Source organism: Chamaea fasciata, unplaced genomic scaffold (genome assembly GCF_029207755.1).
Source record: "Chamaea fasciata isolate MVZ Bird 193981 ecotype frontalis unplaced genomic scaffold, bChaFas1.0.hap1 SCAF_10, whole genome shotgun sequence".
Classification (NCBI taxonomy): domain Eukaryota; kingdom Metazoa; phylum Chordata; class Aves; order Passeriformes; family Sylviidae; genus Chamaea; species Chamaea fasciata.
Genome location: NW_027094095.1, coordinates 1,713,466 through 1,733,890, shown reverse-complemented (window position 1 = coordinate 1,733,890; position 20,425 = coordinate 1,713,466). Strand labels below are relative to the sequence as shown.

Below are 20,425 nucleotides of genomic sequence, written 5' to 3'. Positions count from 1 at the left end.
TAAAGCAGGGCTTTTAGCTGCACTGAGTTCAGCACTGCCCACACTACCCTTCAGACAGGGTGTAGGCACACCAGCCTATGCCGCCAGCAGGAGACTTTGGGATGCCAAGCTCACAGGGTGTAGTGTCCACCTCTCCTTACTCTTGTGGTCCATGCCCTTCACCAGTTTTCTTTTTCATAGCTCCATTTCTCTACACATCCCCAGGTTCATATGGGCCCACAGTCACTCATGTGCCCCTTTCCCCTCCAGTCTCCCCAAGGACCAGACAATTCTGTAGGCCAAACCTTGGCTGCCTTTCTCCAGGGAAGCTTAACTGCAGCACATCAGCAGAATCAGAGAAACATGAGATACTCAGCTGGAGTCAAAGACAAAGTTTATGCATTGCAGTGAGGGCATTGCCCTTGGGGCAGGAGGCTCCCCCAGCAGCAGAGGTGTGTGAGCTCTCACCAACTCAAAGTTGACTCTAAGCAAGCAAAAGTGTAAACTATCCCCTTTTAAATCAAAGCATGTGACAGTTTATCAGCTTGAAGAAACCTAGGCTGGCTTAGGGTTCTGTGTAGGAAAACAACACTGGTTTCATAAGCTTCAAGACCTTAAACCTCATGAACTCATGAGCTGCAGTCAGCTTTTGACTTTGAATCATTTGACTCTGAAATCTGAATGGTAAAGAAGTAGCATAGTTACGGACCTGAAACTTTTAGGCTTTGCACATATCTGATTTATGAGCTAAAGCAAATTAAATAAGAGGAATATTTTTATTACAGCAGCTTCTTTTTTTGGAATTTCTCTGGCAGACACTGAGTGACTGTTGGTTTCAGAGAGAGAAATACAAACCATCATCTTGCTGTTCCTGGAAAACAAATAGTCCTTTGTTACCAGCACCTAGGAAATGAAGTAATAAAACAAAGAACACAGGGTTGTTGGATGGCTGTTCTGGAGTTATTAGGTAATTCAGTTCTTAAATTCAGGGTAGCAATTGTCTTGTAAGACACAATATAGGTAATAAATGACAGACAACCTTAAAACATTTATCATCTTAATAATCAAAATACAGGGAGAGAGACAGGAAATCAATACATTACTTTTAGAAGTAGCATCAAGAACAATGATCTGAGGGAGAATAATAAGAGGAAACTGAGAAGATAAAGCACACTAGGGTAATTTTAGACAGAAAGACAACAATAACATTCTTCTAATGTAGCAAGGGAGCTACAGTGAGCTGATCTGGGTAGCAACAGGTTATAAATAGTATGGAACAACAGGGACCAAGAAATATCAGAACTTTTCAAGCTGAGGGAAAGAAAAGAAAACTGAGTAGTCCCACAAAGTATTTTGTGCAGTTACTAATACTCATGTGAGTGGGATGCTACTATTTTTCTCATCCGTGTTTACAAGTGTCCCTCTCACTGCGTGTCAGAGTTAGAAAGACCAGAGATGAAGCAAAACTTTACCTAATAGCAGGATTACTGGCACAAAGCCACACGGCAAGATCAGAAAACTTGTAATTGAGCATTTCTTTCCACAACTCCTTTTGCCATGATGTTGATGGAAATGGTGGATGAGCTCCATGACCGGCTAATCTTTGAGAAGAACCATTCAAGCCTAGTTAGTTCCTTATTTTAGAAACAGAGTCATTTCACAGGGATTACTTTTTCCCTTCCTGAGAATATTTTACCAGATTATGAAAGCATTCTTCTCACTGCACCTCTGGTATCATTTGCTTTAATCAAGCATGAAGGTACAATAGGTGCAGACATTTCTACTGCTCTGCAATGCACAGGGAGAAGTTACAAACAAGAGGACATGGGAAAGAAGAGATGCAGGAGGGGCAATGGTAGCCAAAATAAGGACCACACTGTAATACTTGTTGTGACTTAAGAATTCTTAAAGATTCCAGTAACTCAAACTCAGGCAATCCCATCTCCCAACACATTTAATGACTTGCCCAAATCAGCACCTGGACATTTCACAGAAATCCCTTATTGAGCTTATGGAAACCTATTTATAGCAGGCGCTGCAACCATCCAGTTTTCAGAACTTTCATGGATATTTCATTACATTCTCTGTTTCCAAAATGACTCTTTCTTCCTTCAGAGTCATTTTTGAAGATGACAACATGCAGAGATAATGCAATATTTTCCTCCCTCCAGCCATTTTCTCATTTAATTTCTTATTCCATTTCAGAGGACATTATTAACATGTATAATGGCATATCTATTGTTCGTAGGTCATCAGCTGCTTTTAATCAGCAGAGTTTCAGTTCAGTTACAAGTTCTAATGAGTTTTTTCACAGAAACTGATGCCTTGAGAGACTACCTAGAAAAGAGGCTAGACAGTATTAAAGGAATAAAGTAGATATTTATTAAAAAGGCCTTCAAAGGATACGCCTTGGGCAGTAAAAGAGCCTGGTCACGACTCCAGCCAAGGTGGACCAGGGGTCACGAGTTTTCAGACTTTTGTAAGTTTTGGTCCATTTCCATATTGGGGTTAATTGTCCAATTACAGCTTCAGGTTGTGCAGTCCCATCCTCCCAGACTGCTCTCCTCAATTCACTGCTGTTTATGCTTTTCAGGTCTGAAGCTGCAACAGTGTCCTTGGTTCTGGGGCTGGAAAAGGATTGTTATGTCTGACTACACTGTGAAGAGAACTTGCTAACACTTTATATGAAGTTCAGAGTCACACACTAATGCAGTACAGAATCTGGAAAATATGAAAGCTAAAACGTAAGGCATCAAAGCTAATAGAATGATTCAGATAGACATTCGATTAAGTTTGGCCCAATTACGCTAATACCTGTAAGCAATAAATTATTTCTTTATTTTTAAACACCTAGAGAAACAACAATTCATTTAATTACATAGAAAAGATTAGGAGGAATATAAATGGGAGGAGCACTGAAACATTATCACATTATGTGAATACAGTAATCTAAAGGGGTAGGCAGAATTCTTTTGGACCAATTAGCAACTCTTAAAAATACTTGGTGAATCACTGGACAGTTTTCTCCCCGAAAGCAGTGGAGGACAGCACCTTCTAGACCAGCATGGTCTAAATCTTAGAGTTTGGTAAACATCAATTTGAAATATTTTAATCAAGCAAGGTCAATATATAGTGGTATTTGCCTGTATTTTAGACATGAGGGGGGAGAAGAGGTAAAGGGCAGAATCCAAGTTTCAGTTTTGTCACTATCACAACTGGCATTTATTCATGTGCCTAAAATAACAGTGGCCTTCCTCCCAGATGTCCAGGAGTCATTCAGGATCATAAATCTGTGACCACCCAAACAGCACAGACATGCAGGATGCTCAGCAGAGGTCACTGCCAGATCATAATTTGTATTTTGTTTAAAGAGTAATCTTTGCTATTTTTTACATTAAGAAAGGAGGCCTAACAAGGGCAGACAATTTAACTATTTTGTATTTGGAAACATAGTTGCTGACAATGGATTTGGCTTCCCTTGCCTTTGCTGTGTTCTGACCCCAGTGATTCCATACTTTATCCTCATCTTCAAACTGAAAGACCAGGACAAGATGCACGTGATTTCTATGACTGAGCTCTTTAAATATACTGCAAATTCTTGTCTTAGTTCTCTCTTGCATCTCCTCCTCCCTCTGCTCCACCAACTGAAAGCTCTATTCAACATCATCAAACAAATTTCAGTCAGAAACAATGTTCTGAGAAAAGATTTTTGTAATAAAATCCCTTCTGCTCTGCTACAGGAACAGCTTCCATGCTGGTTTTCATTTAAATAATATGAAATCTGAAAACTGTAGAGGTGTTTTTTTTCTTGACTTTCTTTATCATCAGCTGGTACATTTTGTGATCAAGAAAAATAAAAACCTGCATTTTGTACAAACCCATGATATTTATGTTAGTTTCAGTGAAAAGCAAATAGTCCCTGTTTTGTCCCCTAGAAATATGTACAGGTTTTATTTATTAATCTTTAAGAGAACCCACAGCATTCACTTCTGAAGTCATAACTTTCAAAGTGCTAAAGCTCTTCTAAGTCAGCGCAGCAGATGGTCTCAGCAGCCCTTAAAATAACCACTGACCAGTAATCTCTAGTAAATTAGTTAATTGATAAATGTTCTACAATGTAAAAGACAACTTTAGTGAAGAGAAAATCACTAATCTTTCAGACTTATTTAGGAGATTATATTGACAATTTGTTGATCATTTAACATTTACTAGATTTAAATTTGACAATTTAAGATTACAACATGTCCCACCACTGATGTATTTTGTATTTGAATAATATTCAAAAGAATTTAATAGGTAAATTTAAAAAAAATCCATATTTTCATTTTATGGATCACAGGGATCAGGTTGGTTACTCAAGGCTCGTTAATACGTGTGTTTGTCTTCTAGTTTTTCCAGAGACAAGTGTGTCTCTTAGAGAAGGGCAGATACAGAAAAGTGACTTACTCATTACTTTATCTTGTCCTTAAGTAGCATTTCTGTGTCTGGATTCAGCTACTCCAACCAGCCTGAACCTGAAATGGTTTGGTTTGGATGAATGCCTGTAAAAAATGGACAAAATCAATCTTTGCTTACTGTTCTAGCACTGGTTTTAGTTGCTGCCAGTATGTCCTACCCCACAACAATAAAAAGCTTTCAATTTCTTGATGGTGGAAAATCCTGATCCCTTGCAAGGAAACACTTGTAGTCCGTAAGAGACTGAACCCCCCTATAAATATGGACAGTTGTGTGTTAGGTGAGATCCCACAGAAGCAACCACTCACTATTTGTAAACAAGTTATACATTGAAGAAGTTTGTGCTTGAGTATCTTGCTCTTTCATGGCCCTAACAGTGCAGTTAAACAAAAAACCACCAGCCCTAAAAGCAGATTTTCCATGTAATCAAATATTTCCCGATAGTTCATCTGACATTTGTCAAGTATGCAGAGTAAGATCATACTTATAGACAGTAAAAAGAATGCAGCAGGAGGAGTCTTCATGAAGTCCTACAAAAACTATTGCAAATTCTGCAAAAGCAGACAGGGGAAAGGGTGCAAGAGCTGCTTCCCTTGTGGGCATGGAGTTTCTGAAACACTGCAGTTCCTTTGCAGCAATCCATTTTCAGTGTTTATTGTGTTTAAATAGTTCCTGAAACATTGGTAGCACAATCCCTCATCTCAGTGCTGTCACCTAGAAATCTTAAATCTTGCATTTCCTTACTGAGTGTATCATATAGGACCAAATACTAGTTTTATAATACTTTCACCTGTAAAAGCCTAATGAAAGACAAAGTCAAAATATATTCTTCAGTAACATAGCATCATTCTCTCTAATCTCCAAATTGAAAGGAATGAGAGACTGTTACATTTTAGCAAAGCAGAAATTCAAAGCATTGTGGGGACAAGAAACTTTTGCTCCAAAGCTGGGGATAAATCAACAAACCAAGGATTTGCAAGAGAACCTCATTGTCAAAAGGGTGAAAAAAGTTAAACTTTAGAGTTTCATTTCATCTTCTAATTTTGGACACAGTCATTTCATCTTCTAATTTTGGACACAGCTTTTGAGGCAATCTGAATGCAATCTCTGTGGATGCAAAGTTCACAGACGTGTCTGTCTGCAGAAGTATATTAAAAGGTCAGTTATATTTGCTTTTGCACACAAATGTAGATGATTCCCATATGTATTTACTGGGCTCTTTGACAGTGTTATCGAACAGATCTGGTCAGTCAGAAGATTATCCAGTGTCTTTCAGTGTATCATATGCCTCCCTCAGAGCCATTGCAAAATGGAGAGAGATTTCTGGATGAAGTATCTGAAGACACAGGAAATTTCTTCAAATAACCTTATTCAATTGCTTCCTGGCGATCCTGTTCTTACTGTGGCTCTGATTGCTTCTGTCTCCTATCAGATGGGTACTGAAGATAAAGCTGTGGTCAGTCACAGAGGCTGGCTTATTATTTAGCTGTTGTTCAGACAAAATGAACAATACTGCCACGAGCCTTCCAGCTAAGCCAGGCCTGGTAAAACATCCAGAGATGCATCCACTTCACATCTCTTGACATTTACACAGGGCAGCAAAAAACTGTAGCTCTGCTGCCTCAAGCCACTCAAAGGTACTTATTTGCAGAAGATAATTCTGTAGGCAAGGAACTGCACACCTGAGAATCACTGTCTTTTCAGATTTGGGGTTTGTCATTTTACAAAAGGTACACTCCTATTGGAATTTCAACATAGAGTAATTCTCATACCAGAGATATATCAAAACGATCAAAATGCTCATTGCTTATCTGGCAATTTGGCTCAAAGCTGTGAATTGTAATAAGGAGGGTCAAATTTTTCTCTCTGCTACCATGGACTTCAACAGGACTAGAGTTGTAACAGAGCAGGATTTTTGTCACTTGCAAATAAAAAAAAAAAAATGATGGCCAAGTATCACTTCTCTTAAATAGGTTTAATTGTGAGTGAATAACTAAAAACTCCCAAAGCAGTCTTGGCAGTTATGCATTACAGCATTCAGTGAACACATTACCTCCACCTTATTGAATAATAGCACCAATCAAACCCAAGAAATTTCTGGACAAATGTTGTCCCTCATCTTACCCATAAGGAGGAGGTTTTGCTTTCCTCCATTTGAATCTGAGAGCAAGTTAATACCAAGGTGCTTCTTAAAGCAAATCAGCTACACATGTAAAGGTATTTTAAGAATCTGCCTTTAATTTATTGCTGGAAGAAGCAAGACTTGTTGAACCTTAAGGCTTTTGCACATTGTGGAGGCTCATAAAGCCTTGAGAGTTTTGTCCACAGACCTCACAATAAGAATGACTCATGGAATGCTATTCTTCTCTCAGTACACAATTAAGAGAAATATTATTTATAGCAGCATACAAACTATTAAGAAACCATTTTTCTTTGAAGTTTATACATAGCAAGGGAACAATGATTTGGATGAACAGCAGTATTTACAATTTCTTTGAATTGGGGCCACATATCCTATCATGGCCAAATATGTGGTTATGATGAAGTATTCCAATTTCTCAAAATAGTTCTGACATCCACAAGTTCACTGAGGTCTAATATCTGATTGTTTTTGGCTCAGAAGTGGCTTGAGCCCTAAAGTAATTTTAAGAGCACGAACAATGGAGCAGTTTCCTTGCCTTAGGTCTCTCACTTCCGCACCTCACGTTAGATCTTTACACATATCCTCAAAAAGGTCCTACAGTTCTCCAAAAATGTTCCTGGTTGGATTTGTCAAAAGCCTTCAGCACAGGCTCACCTATGCCCACTAGAATCTCTGGCAAGAGCTTGGTAAACCTGCTAGAGCAGAGAGTTGTAACAAGTTGTACATTACATGACTACTGCTGCTCTTATCAGGTGTGCTCGGAGAACTTAAATCACGTAAGAAATCATTCACCAGTGTTCGTTTTTGCCCAGATTAACAAGAGAAAAGAAGTCCTCCTAAAGATGACATTTGAGGCACAATCAGCTGTAACAAAATGTTCTAGAATGGCACTAGGTTTGTGGCAGATATTATTTCATACAGAGAAAAACTGCTCTTTTTCTGAAGCTACAAGGAAGACCAGGAAGTACCATCCAACCAAAAATAAGAGGGAATTGGTTATTCCACATGTAGCAATCAGAGGAGAGATGCATGTACAGTTCCAAATAATGCAGCACCTTTTAACTTGAGCTATATTATGCAGCCCAAAATGTGAGTGTTTAAAGCTGGGCCCAAATATATCAGTTTCAGGCCTCTTGTATTTAGGTTAAAGTCTGTTTCTCATGCCTGCAGCTAAGTAACATTTTCAAGTCCAGTAATAGTAGGACTCAAATAAGATAAAATACTCAGTGCAAAAAACACACCACCCTCTGTGAAAAGGAACATGGTAAAGGTCTGTTTAGGAGCAGACACCAGAAAATGGATGAGACTCCCTCTCTTTAGGGCTTTCTTCATGTCCCAGGCCCCTGTAGTCAGCAAGGAAGAGAAGAGCCTTCATTGGTAGTCCTGCTAGGAAAATAATGAAAATAGCACTAGTTCTTCTCCTTGAACAAAATGTTTTCTCGGGCAGCTGTTCACTGAAAAAAAAAAATTAAATTTGTGCTGCAGAGTTTAGATGAAAGATTTAAACATGTGCATGCTTTTGATTCTGTCTTCCCTACCTCCCTGGCACAATGTGAATCCGTACAACACCCACAAACCCTGACAACAGGTGACCTTTCCCCATATAAAAAGAATATTGCCACAAGATTTTGTGCTTCCTGTGTTTTCATTCAGTACAAATGCAATAAAAAGCAGTTGCTGAAGCATATTCTGAAACACGACCTGGGTTGAAGGAACAACTGTCGCACTTTGCACACAATTCAGAAGGGCATCTGGGTTCCTGCTGTCACCAGAAGTTGTATTTTAATCACTGCAGAACATGATATGCCTGAAACAACCATGCAAGAGCCACACAACAGGCAGTAACTTTCCTCTGGTCGTGTTAGGCAAAAAGTACCACAGTTTCTTTTCTCCCTGTCTGATTTTATGCCATGTACTCAGAAAGATGTCCTCTGGTCTTTCTGTCCCCATGATATATTGCATCAATCTGCCAGTTCCCACAAGTTCATATTTAAAGAGCTTCTGTTCACTTATGTCTGCCTCGTAAAAGTTCTCCTATGTTGTTTTTCTCCCTACCCCCTTCAAGAGAAATAAACTTTCTGCTAAGGAAAGGCTTTAGCATCAATCAGATTTCAGTGCTGATTAGAGGGGAAGTACCCTGGCTGCATTTGGAATGGGTCTCTTTTGACTGTTTTTGCTTCTAAAATTACCTGGGCCATTTCCCGAGAGAAGCCTGGGGATAGATGCAGACACCCCCTGGCCAGCACGCTGGAGCTGTATCAGAAAGCACAGGCAGAGAGCTGCAGAGCTGCTCAGAGTGGCCAAGAAAGCTGGGAAGCTGTTCTCCTCCTGGCTGGCAGTGGGGCCATGGAAAGCCCTGGCTGCCAAATCCAACCTGCTGGTCACTGTTTAAAACACTGAGCGTCTGAGGCACCAAGGGAAAGCCTGAAACTGGAGTCAAGGACAAAACCCCATTCAGCTCCCACCCCTGCAGAGCCAGGGCTGTTATTTGTGCCAGGACTTGTTCTCCCCTTGGTTTGCTGCTGAGCAGTCACAAGAGTATTTCTGCCAACAGCAAGGTCTGCATTTCCCAGAGATGCTCTGGGTGCAATACTGCAGGAAGGTTAAGGGCAGCAATTCCTAATAGTGTTTCCTGCCCTCACGCACAAAAAGATGCTCTACCCAATTTTTCAGCCGTTGAATTCAGCCCATTTACTCAGTTCTGTGAAATTCACGGACAAGGGGACATAAGTTCCAATACCCACACTGCAAGTAATGAATGTATCTGTGTCAGAATCTGTGCAGGCCCTATTCAGATAGGTTTACATCCTGACAGTAGGACAAAGATAAAAATACGTTGCAGTTACTTTTGCAGGACACGCAGGTCTCTCTTTTCTGGGGTTTACTTTCTCCCACAAGACAGCCCCTCTTACGAAACAGGAAACAAACATTTGCTTCAGGTCATAATGCTGTGAGTCAAATGCAAGGGATTTAACAGAAAACATTCCATTTTAAAATAAAGAACTGGAAAAACATGTTGTGTTATGGACAACTCTGGAACGGTGGGCTGAGCATGGATATATAGACTAAATGCAGTTTCTGACAACGACCCAGAAGAAGAAGAGTAAGACACTGACTGCTTTTGAGGTTCTGCTCTAGCAGTACTTATCAAAAGTAATCAAGCTGTAACAGAATGGGAGGTATACCGAAAATAAGGATATAGATTCTTTATCTAACATGTACTGTATAAATAGAGAAAGTCTTTACTAACCAAATGAAGGCAGCATTAAAAAAAAAGAGACACAGCCTGGGTTTCCAGGGAACCAAGACTCTGAATCCTGAGCATCCCACTGAAGTAGGGCAACTTGGCAATACTGTGAGAAGCACTTTCAGGTTTTTAAACAAAACTTGGGATGAAGGAAAGAGGCTGGAGATCACTTGCTCTTCTGTTTATTTCTTCTTCCTGACACAATAATTAAAAGATTTGAATTTTAGCTTTCAGGATTTTTTTAAGATCAAAATTAAGATAAGAAAGAGAGCATGGAGCATCCCTTTGCAGCTTTGTTGCTGTCTTTATGCACCTGAGGTTTGATGTATACAAACTAATGTTTACATGCAAGCACATGTAACAGTTAACACTGGTTAAAAAAAAACTGAAAAAAAATTACACCTACATATACAATAGGAACGTTTCCAATCCTATATTTCACATATTCAATAGTAATATGCAGTGCTAATATTCATGCCAGAACTGCTTACACTCTTCTTCTGTCTGAATTTGTTGATGCAAAAATGCAATGGGAAGAAACAAAAATGAATAGCAAAAGGTAAAATTTTGATTTCAGGAGTTTCATTAGATTTTATCCCACAATTACATAAACACATGGAAACTGGTGCTGCTGCAGACTGATTTCACATCACTGAGTGCAGAGGGGATAAACTCGTTGGTGCCATCTGAGATTTTTGCACTCTGTTGTTAACTTCTTTTGCTAAATTTATACCCCATCTTTTGTGCCATGTCTATTAGGCCTTAACTGGAGTTTTTGAGAGGCTCCACTGTATGAGCTAGAACAGACTCCTTCTGAATATACCTATTCAAATTAAACTTTACAGAATAGAATTTTCCAGTCTTTTCAGAGAGTGGCTAACTGACACTTCCAAATTAAAACATATCATAGGTTCATAGCTCAGATAAATTTTTTTGCTGCTGAAATAAAATAAAAATTGGAAATTGTCATTTTGTCAAGTTTTTTGGCAGATGAATTAAGGATTGAGTGAGCTAAACCCTCCAATTCAGCAACAACAACCATAACTCAAGCACTCACAGCTAAGCTCCATTTCCAGCTCCTGAAGAGATCTAGGGGAGATGTTAGTTTGAAGTCTGTGAATGGCATTTGAAACCCTTGTATGTCTCCATATCCAAAGCTAAACTTTGCAAAATGAACATTATTTTGGACAGAAAACAAATGAAACAACATGTGAACTATGCATATCAATGCAAATAGGATTATTGCATTTGAAATATCACTAAAAGACATTTTTCTCTTCAAAACAGCAGTGGAATAATGAAAGTTCTTGGTGTTTGTTGGATATAGAGGTGTTCAAACTCAGAACACATGTTGAGAAACAATGAAGTGACTGACAAGCAATAACACTTTTCCGTGACAGTGGATATCTTATCTTGCCACAAGACTTTTTTCCTTTTTTCTTTTTTTTTTCTCTTTTTTTTTTTTTTCTAGTGGGAGGAGAACCTTTCATAAGTGCTAATATATAAAAATCATATCAATGTTTATATAGTATCTTAAATGCAAATTAAAGGTTGATGAGGAAAAAAATTATTTCAACAAACTGCTCACCAAGATAGGGATGTTGACAATTATAGGCCAGATTTTTTATCTATGTAATTACACTATTATTTACACTATGTAAATACACATAACTATTTAAGACTATAAAATGCAATGTCTGCTCATGACAGTCATAAATAATCAACAAAATACAGATTAAAAAAGAGAAAATTGCATTAAAAAACCCCAAAGAAAATAAGAAAGAGATTAGTGGCAGGTCTTGAGGCAAAAATAGGATGTTATTTTGGGGTGATTTTTTTCAGTCCTGTTAAGGATTTAGACAGTAGACATGACTGCTCTCTTCAATAATTTGTAGGTGTCAAGGACTTGTAGAAAGAAAAAGATGCAAGCAAAGTGGATCATAAGACAACTGATGCAACTGAACATGAGCACAAACATCCTTATTTAATGAATTTCCAAAAATAAAATATAACGGTGATTTCAGTCTAATCGGGTTAATATTAACTTCTAGGAGCTTGTGATTAATTTAATGTACTCTGTAAATCATTGCATTTAAGACTTCTCTACACCTGAAAGACTATAGTCAGCAACTTCCCTATTATGATTTGCTCCTATGGCAATTAAAAAGCTCTTTTTTTTTCTCTGTATGCTTAAAGCCAAACCATGTTGTGTTCTGTAAATTAGAAAGCAATTATAAACAGTACTCAGCCTCTTGTAGCCTAGAGCAGGCAAATCCCACATGCTACAGCAGTGCTTTGTGGAAACTGGGCCTGAGAACATCATGCAGGGACTTAATAGCACTTGAGTGCAGTCCTTGCCTCACCCAGACCCAGTCCTGCTGTGTTCTGATTCTCCCTGCTGCTGTCAATACAGAGATACAGGTCCAAAAGCAGCACATTATGTAAATATGTGTCACCAAGGAAGACACCCAAAATAGCTGAGGGCAATGATTTTCAGAGAAACTCATGGCATCCAACTCCATTAAAGAATCTGAGAGTTTAGGTCTGTATCTTTTAGTCACGTGTCTCTAAATTCCAGTGAAATGTTCACTTCTACAACACTGAGGGGGAACTTAGTGTCCAAAACACATCAAGAAGATGGAAACTCCTACTAGTGGTCTACAACCAATCCCCAGTGTAGTATCACAAAGGGTGACATGTGCAGAGTCCAGAGCATACCTAATGAGCACAGTCCCACTATTTCCTCTCCAAACAAGAACAGGATTAACACTTTTCTTCTAAAGATGTGCAGAGGAAGGGACCAGTGTTGGTGCTTACCTGCTCCATAACCTCCTCATGGTTAAGGGATTCTCCAAGGAAGAAAGCAAAAATCCTCTCCCTTTTCCACAGGAACTGGGTATAGCATAACAGGAGGGGCAGATGTACCTTCATCTAGATAAAGGCAGAAAATAACAGCACAATAAAAACCCAGAAACATTGTCCACACTGTAAGTAGCAAAGTGCTTTTAAAAACAATTTCTGCTGGCTCCAGTTTCTGCATTTTCATTCCAATTAACCTCAATAAATTACAGTTACAGTGTAGCCAGCTTAGAATATGCAGGTACAGCCTGAAAACATGAACAACAGCTAGAGAGGATCCAACGCTATCGGCTCTGTTTTCTCACAGTTTAGGACAAAATATTCACTGAGGTCAGGGTGTTCTGAAGGCACTTAAAAACCAGAAGTGGCTCCACTGCAGAAGAATACCCAGAACTGGTGCTCCCCCGCCTGGCTGAGGGGAAAAGTCCCCTCTCAGCAGCAAGCTCCTCCCAGGCTCCTGACATTCCCACTTCCACGTGGCATCTAAGAAATCGAGTTCTCAAGTTTAAACACCTGTTACTGCATGTTTTACCCTCTAAGAAAAAAAATACAGCAGCATACGTTAATAATGGATTAATTAATTAGCCCTTTGTGCACAGCAGATTAGTCTAATATCTTGTAATTTTGAAGTAGTCTTTGAACATATAAATATTACTCAGCTGTTTTTCTTCAACCTCTTTCCATTGGGAATTCATAAACGCATAAACAGTAACTCCTTTTTTTAATATATATTTTGCTTGGCCATACTCCAAAACGAAAAAAGGTCAGGAAAGCAATGACAAGAGAAACAAAGAATGGGAACAGTACATACAAAGGCTTTTTTTTTTTTTTTAATTAGTTCAATAGATGGTTTAGCAGAAAAATTGTGACCTCAAACACTGAGCCCTTACAGTAAAATATAAAATCCTTTATAAATAATGGACTAAGAACAATATGAACTGAAGCCCAGACTAAATTAAACATCTCACTTTTAATTCATCACTCTCTCAGAGCTGTTCTGAACTTAGTTTAGCTTACAGTGTGAAAGAAAATGTTGAAGGTATTTCTCACCCTCGGCAGTTAAGACACCAGGCTATCACATTTGAAAACTATTTAGAAATGCAATGAGCAGTTCCTCAGAGACAGGATCTAATCAGAAACATAAACTATACACGCAGGCATGAATCTTTCGATGTCTCCATGAGCTGTTTATGTAAGAAATCTGACTTAAGTAAGACTGTTCACACACAGACTTTCAGAACTAAGGATGAGTCAAACCCTAGGAAAAAAGCATTTTTCATATGCTAAAGTTTCAAATAGCTTATGACAAATCCTGTTGCCCCTGCTCTGTAAGGGTTTGAATTGAGGTAAAAACCCCCATTTCCCCATCACTTGAGAGATTTAATTTGAGGAAAATCCCTCCTTTTCTGCTCTTGTCAGGAATTAAATTGAAGGGAAGAACACATTTGTTTGCCGTTGAATTGGTTTAAGGTGGGGTGAACGCCTGCTGTTGCCTTAGTTTCAGACCTTAAACTGAAGGAAACCCCAGCTTTCCCAGCATTTGAAGGATTTAAATCGGGCTGTGTCTTGCTGCATTTGAGGGAGCTTCTGCCCGTGCCCTGGCACCAAATGCGTTGTGTGGGAGCACTCCTGGCATTCATTCCCTGGGGAGTTGCTGAGGTGGAGCGGGGGAAAAACCCAGCCCTGACCCCCCACAGGCTTTTCGTCTGTGGGCTTTGTTGATATTGCTCTTTAACCGAGCCACAGCTTTAAATAATACCCTGGGTGCCGTCTAGAAACAGTGTCCAATACATTTTACACTCTCCCCTGGGATCTTCAGGTCCACGTTTTTTCATTGCTGCGTCAATCCAGCAGCAGGGGAGGAGGTAATTGCAGTGGGGGTGTGGCATGCGTCTTTTTGGGCCACGGCGTGGGGTTTTTGGTGCTAGTTTGGTTTTTTGCATGGGGGTAAAGTTCAATAGTTTTAGAAGAAGAAGAAGAATAAACAGTTTTGGCAAAATTTTTCCTTTTGGCTAATAAATGAGAAGTAATTTTAAAAGAGTAAAAAAATGGAGTTTCTGTTTGTTTGTGCTAGATAATATAGTTGAGAGAGAATATGGGGGAGGATGATAGAAGATATAATATAATATCATTTTAAGACATTTTCTATTTTATTTTGTATCATCAGTTTAATGCCCAAATTAATATATTTAAATTATATATATATACATTTATATATAGATAGTGACAGTTCTATTTAATAAATGCTGAGATTTATATGTGGTTTTTATTCAATATTACATTCTTTGGTGGTCTTTCCATTATGGCGGATTAGGACTTGTACAAATGGCAAGATAGGTAGAGGATTTTTCCATAGGACTCTTGGACATCCATCTTTGCACTTCTTGGGATAAGTCATCCCATTGGCATCTTCCTCCTGCAGGGTTCTCTGAGCCTGGTCAGCTCGCCGTCAATCTTACCTCGGTCATCTCATTCCGAGTTCTCTCAGTCCTCAGGGTTGTTCTTCTTGCCGAGAGTTTTGTGTCCCCTTGTTTGTCCTGTCCTGTCTCACGGGTGTCGGTGTGTGTTTGGCCCGGAGCTGCTCTGCCTTGCTGCTCAGTCTGGGTGTTGGGGTAATAGGACAAGTCCTGGGGACTTGAAATTTGTCACCAAGGGTATAGTAGGCCTGTAGAGAGGGTATTCCTAGGTTGCCACAAGATGTCTGGAGCTGTCAAGTTATCCTGCAGCACTTTGACTTTTGTCCGAACTTTCAGATGCAGATGGATTAAATCTGTGGCAGAGCACCCCATCCTAGGTGAGGAGATTCCCCTGAACAGGTCAGTCACTGTTCAACACAAGAATCATATATTTCACATTTATTCACATTCACATTGCACTGCAGTGCAGGCCACCAACACGAACAGCTTCAAACGAGTCCCTTGGTAACATCCTCTGGGCAGCAGCTGGAGCCTGCTCCGGGCTGGGCTGAGGGAGCAAACACCTGGGGCTGACACAACTCCACACTGAGGATACTTGGGAAAATGTGTAGTTTTGTCCTGGATTTTTTTTTTTTTTTTTTTTTTTTAACTTTTTACAAAGTTTTCATCATCAACTTGGTAAAAATAAATGGTAAGGACTGAAAACATGAGGGGTGGCAAGTTATAGGCTACAAAGACAACATTTTTTTAATAGCTGTGAGATTTATATCTTGATTTTGAGACTCTCTTTTTTGGCCAACTGTATTGTAAAAAGTCTTATTTTAAAGTAAGCTACTTCAATAATGAATTTATGGTACAAATATCCTCTAATGTCAGAAAGTTGAAAGCACCAACACTAACATGGCACCTCTTAATTTTTCGCAGCAAAACTTGATCTTTACTAAACTTAAAACTTCTTTTTTCTGCTGCTAATAAGTTAATAAAGGTGTTTATCAGCTTTTGCTCCCCTTCACCGATACTCAAGGTCTTGAAAAATTGCTCTAGTGTTCTAAAATAAATACAGATTTTAGACCTCCCTAATTCTCCCCAGACTAGAAACACGTGAATTGATTTTTTATCTTCTTTCTTTGCGTTTCTGTGGCTTTTTAAGCTGCATGGAGAAAGTGTCCATGGATGTGGCAACCAGGGAATGGTGCTGGGAAGGGTAGGATGGAAGGAACTGCTTAGAAATCCAGAAGCAGCAGTGGACTGGGAGCTGGTGATCCTGCCTCAGTCACACCCTCCTGGACAGTCTGTGCAATGATAATGTTCCTATTTTCCTTCCTGAACATGGAGTCGGAGGAGAACTGAAGCCTTTGCATTGGTGGAAAGGGGAACAGAAGGGAAAAGCTGCTGTTTGTGTCCTCAGAGAGCAGTGGTAAGAGCCTGAGAGAAATACTAGCTGGCTGAGGGATATTTGTGTCCCCTCTGGAATAAATTCCTGTGTCTCCTCAGACCTGCTGGTTTGTAGTGCAGTTTGGACACATTTTGCTGCCACTTTGATTCTTAATAACCGGAAATTCATGAATTTCTGGATGATTCCCATAGATTTTCCTATTTTGTCAGTATTCTGAGAGAGGCCCTGGCAGAGTTGCTGATGGCACGGAACATAGAGGATCCAGGGGGCTTCTCCCACCTGAGTTTCTCCTGCGTGTCATGCCGGATGTTTAACCCAGGTTTGGGGTGTTCTCCCACAATCCCGGCTTGAACAGCTGCCCCTGGGCTAAGGCCTTGCTGTGTCCCAGCACTAAACCTGGCAGGTGGATGTGCTTTTCCAGCCCTTTAATCCCACAGGCAATCCCAGATTCCTGGAGCTCCCTGAGGCACAGCCTGGACTGGCTCCCTGGGAGCTGCACTTCAGTTTGCCTGAACCAAGGACAGCCTGCCCGTGTTTGAAACTTTATTCCTGTTCTTTTTCCTCTTGCAGGTAGTTGACAAAAAAGGAGAGAGCCAGTAGGAAGTGAAGCCACTGGAAGGCCTTATCCCAGTCCAAGGTTCCCACTGTTCTCTCTGACTCCTGGGTAATTACCTGGCCATAACTGGAGAGAGACTGTCCCTTTGATTTCCTGCCTTTTCCAATAAATCGTTGCTTTCAGCTGGAGTTTGTTCCTGGTGTCATACTCCTTCTCTTCCATGGATTTGTAAATAAAATTCCTAACTTTTTCTGAGTTGAATTTTGTTATTCCAGCAATTGTGGCTCTTTTGTTCCACTGAAACTTCCCAACTCTGCTGAGAGTTTCAGATGTCAAATAGAAATAAGATTGGAGTTTTTTGGATCATTACTCCCTCAAAACACAGATAATTCTTGGATAGGCACAACTAGAGCTGTTGAATTCCCCCTTCCCTTTAAAATCAGAGCAGAGGCAGCAGATTTTAAATCATCATTCCATGAACTTCCACCCACTTCACGACTGTTCCAAAAGTTTTCAATGTTAGAAATTCCTGAGCTTGTTTTCCAGGCAAGCTGGGAGTTAGATGTTCTTCCTTCTTTTTATTTAATGTTTTTTCTCTCTCTGATTTTAGTAAGGGAATATTTATTTTTTCCGCTTTCCCTCCTAATTGGAATTTTTGTCCATCTTAGAGCACATTTCCAAGGAAATTTACCAAATCAATGTTGGTAAATCAGGCATTGTTCAGCACCATATACACAGAATTCTGGGAATTCCCAGGAAAACTTGCTAAGTGTTTAATTGCCATAATTCATCTCTTTGTAAAGTTAAATTTACTGCATTTTTAATTAAGTAAATCCCATTAAAACCTAGATCCTGGCCTACTTGCTGTTCCTTGGACACAACAGAGTGGTTCTTTCCTGCCCTGGCACATGTGGATGCTCATCCAAAGTGAGCTTCCCGCTAAAATAGAATTTGTTTCCAAGCAAAACTGGGAATTGTCTAGAAAACCTTATTTACTGGGAGGCATTGGGTTTGTTTTCCCCATTGCTGCATAATCCAGGATGCTACTGGAGCTGCGTCAGGCAATGGCATGAGGGGAGAACTGCAATTATTTAATTTCGTATTTTATTTATTGTTGTGGGTTTTTTTTTACTTTTTTACTCTTGTAAATTATTATGCTCTTTTACTGTGATTTTTCATATTATTTTAATTTTTTCTTTGTTTTTTAATAGATTTTATTTTTTCTTCTATTTTTAAATTTTTATTTTTATTTTTTCTATTTTCTTAATTTTATTATTTTCTTTAAATTTTTATTTTTAATTACTTTAGATTTTTATTTTAATTTTTAAATATTTTTATTTTCATGGTTTTTATTTTGTATTTCTTTTTATTTATTTTAAATTTTTGTTTTAAATTATTTATTTATTTTATTTCTTTATTTTAGTTTTCACTTTATTTTTATTACTTTTAAATTTTATTTTTATATTTTCATTTTATTTCTTCTTTCATGTGTTTTTGTTTTATTTTTTCATGTTTTCTTTGTTCCTTTTTTTTTTTCTTACTCTTTCTTACCCCGAGTATGTGGAAGTTTGGCTGTTGGCAAGAAAAAAGTTGAAAAATGACCTCTGTGCACACAGGACGTCTGGATATAATTGAGAGCGCAATTAGCAAAACCTCTTTATTTTCTGCTAAATTAGAAAACCTGAAAGGAGGAAGCTGTGAACACTGTGGTGCCGTTTTTTTCCTTTCAAGCCCTGAACAGGTCTTGTTCTACCCGTGCACAGTATTACCAGCAGCAGCCTGATGTCGAGGTGTATTTCAGAGGTAGCGATAAAACAAAGTAGACATTTTGTTTTGTAACTCTACGAACCTCGTTTTTTATTAGCAAAGAAATCCAAAGCAAACAAAAAACCCCAAAACAAAACAACCCCCTTCCAACACCCCCCATCCCCCCAAGAAAAAAAAAAAACAAAGAAAGAGGCCTATTTTATTTAAATAAAAATTAAATCTTTACCCCTTAGATAACCAGGCTCATTTAATTCTACTGAAATTGTGGTTCTGATGTGTTAAGTTAATGACTTCATCTAGTTTTAAATATAATTTAAAATATAAAGAAATATACATGAATTAAAAAATAGAAATACAAACACAGAAAAATAGAAGTAGCAAAAATAAAAATATTAAATACAAAAAATAACATCAATAAAATAAATAAATACAATCTATATTATTACATGTGATATGATATGATATAGACATGATATTGACAGAGATATGAATAGAAAACATAAAAGGTAATGATAAATATCAAAATAATAAATATAAGAAATATTGGAATATAGACAAAATAAAAGCATTTTTGGTTTCAATTTGGTTGATGGCAGGGTTCTTGCAGTTGTTGGTGGGGATCTTTTGGGGCATTTATTCGAGCGGATGTTTGGAACGGCATTTTTGGCCACGTTCTTTTTTGCCTTCGCTCTGTGCCGCTGCCCGGGGCGCCTGGCAGCCCCGGGCCGAGCTGTGCGGCAGGGCTGCCGCCGTGTGGGCAGAGAGCGGTACTGCAGCTCTCCCCCGTGCCCGTCCCCGACACGCGTGGCAGCCCCGGGCTGTGAGCTCGGGGGCAGTGCTGCCGCCCCACCGTCCAGAGATCAGGGCCAAAAAGGCAGGAAAAATGCAAGGAGCCCCGGGTGCGTGGCAGCCGGCTGCCTGCGCGCGCGACCCGGACCACGGAGCCGCCCAGGAGCGATTTTCCGCGGCGTAATGCAGATGCGTGGACACGGGATGGGGGCCCAGCGGCGCCGCGGGCGGCTTCAGGCAGTCGATTTAGTCAGGCGCCTGTGCGAGCAGGCGTGGGGACCTTACGGGTGCCACAAAAAAGATGGCGGCTCGGCGCGACGCGTTTGACCTTCCAAAGACGGCGGCCAAAAGGGCGGGGAAAATGCAAGGAGCCGGGGGCCGTCTACCCGACTGCCTGCGCATAACCCCGACCACGGCGCCGCCCGGGCGCAATTTTTCGCGTCGTATCCAAGTGCGCGGGCATGGCCTAGGGGCTGAGCGGCTCCGCGGGCGGGTTCAGGTTTTTTATTCAGTCAGGCGCCTTTGTGAGCAGCCGGTGCGGGGGGGGCCTTAATGGTGCCCACAGAAAAGATGGCGGGCCGACCAGAAGTGGCTTCACCCATAACCAACATGGCGGCGAGGAAAGGCCTGCGCCCACAGACAGCGGCGGGGATGCCTCTCTCTGCCGAGGTCCTGCCGCGGTCGGCGGCCCGGGGACGGCCTGCGTCGGGCGCCCGGCCCGCTCTCTCCCCGCCGCTCCCACACACACCAGCCCCGCCTCCCTCCGGCCCGGGGGGATGGAGAAAAACACAAAAGCATTAGGCCAGAACAGTCGGCG

At 40.1% G+C, this 20,425-nt stretch overlaps 1 long non-coding RNA gene across 2 annotated transcripts; it reads right to left on the bottom strand.

Moving 5' to 3' along the window:
• Positions 1–977: 977 nt before the first annotated feature.
• On the bottom strand, positions 978–13,159 carry LOC136294886 (uncharacterized). 2 transcript variants are annotated; one of them, XR_010722511.1, is made up of 4 exons: positions 13,071–13,159; positions 12,642–12,755; positions 4,426–4,520; positions 978–2,606 (listed from the first exon to the last, which is right to left on the bottom strand). It is a non-coding gene; the product is annotated as an uncharacterized lncRNA (long non-coding RNA). The 2 variants fall into 2 exon arrangements; XR_010722510.1 differs by lacking the exon at positions 13,071–13,159 and adding an exon at positions 12,989–13,065.
• Positions 13,160–20,425: the final 7,266 nt, after the last annotated feature.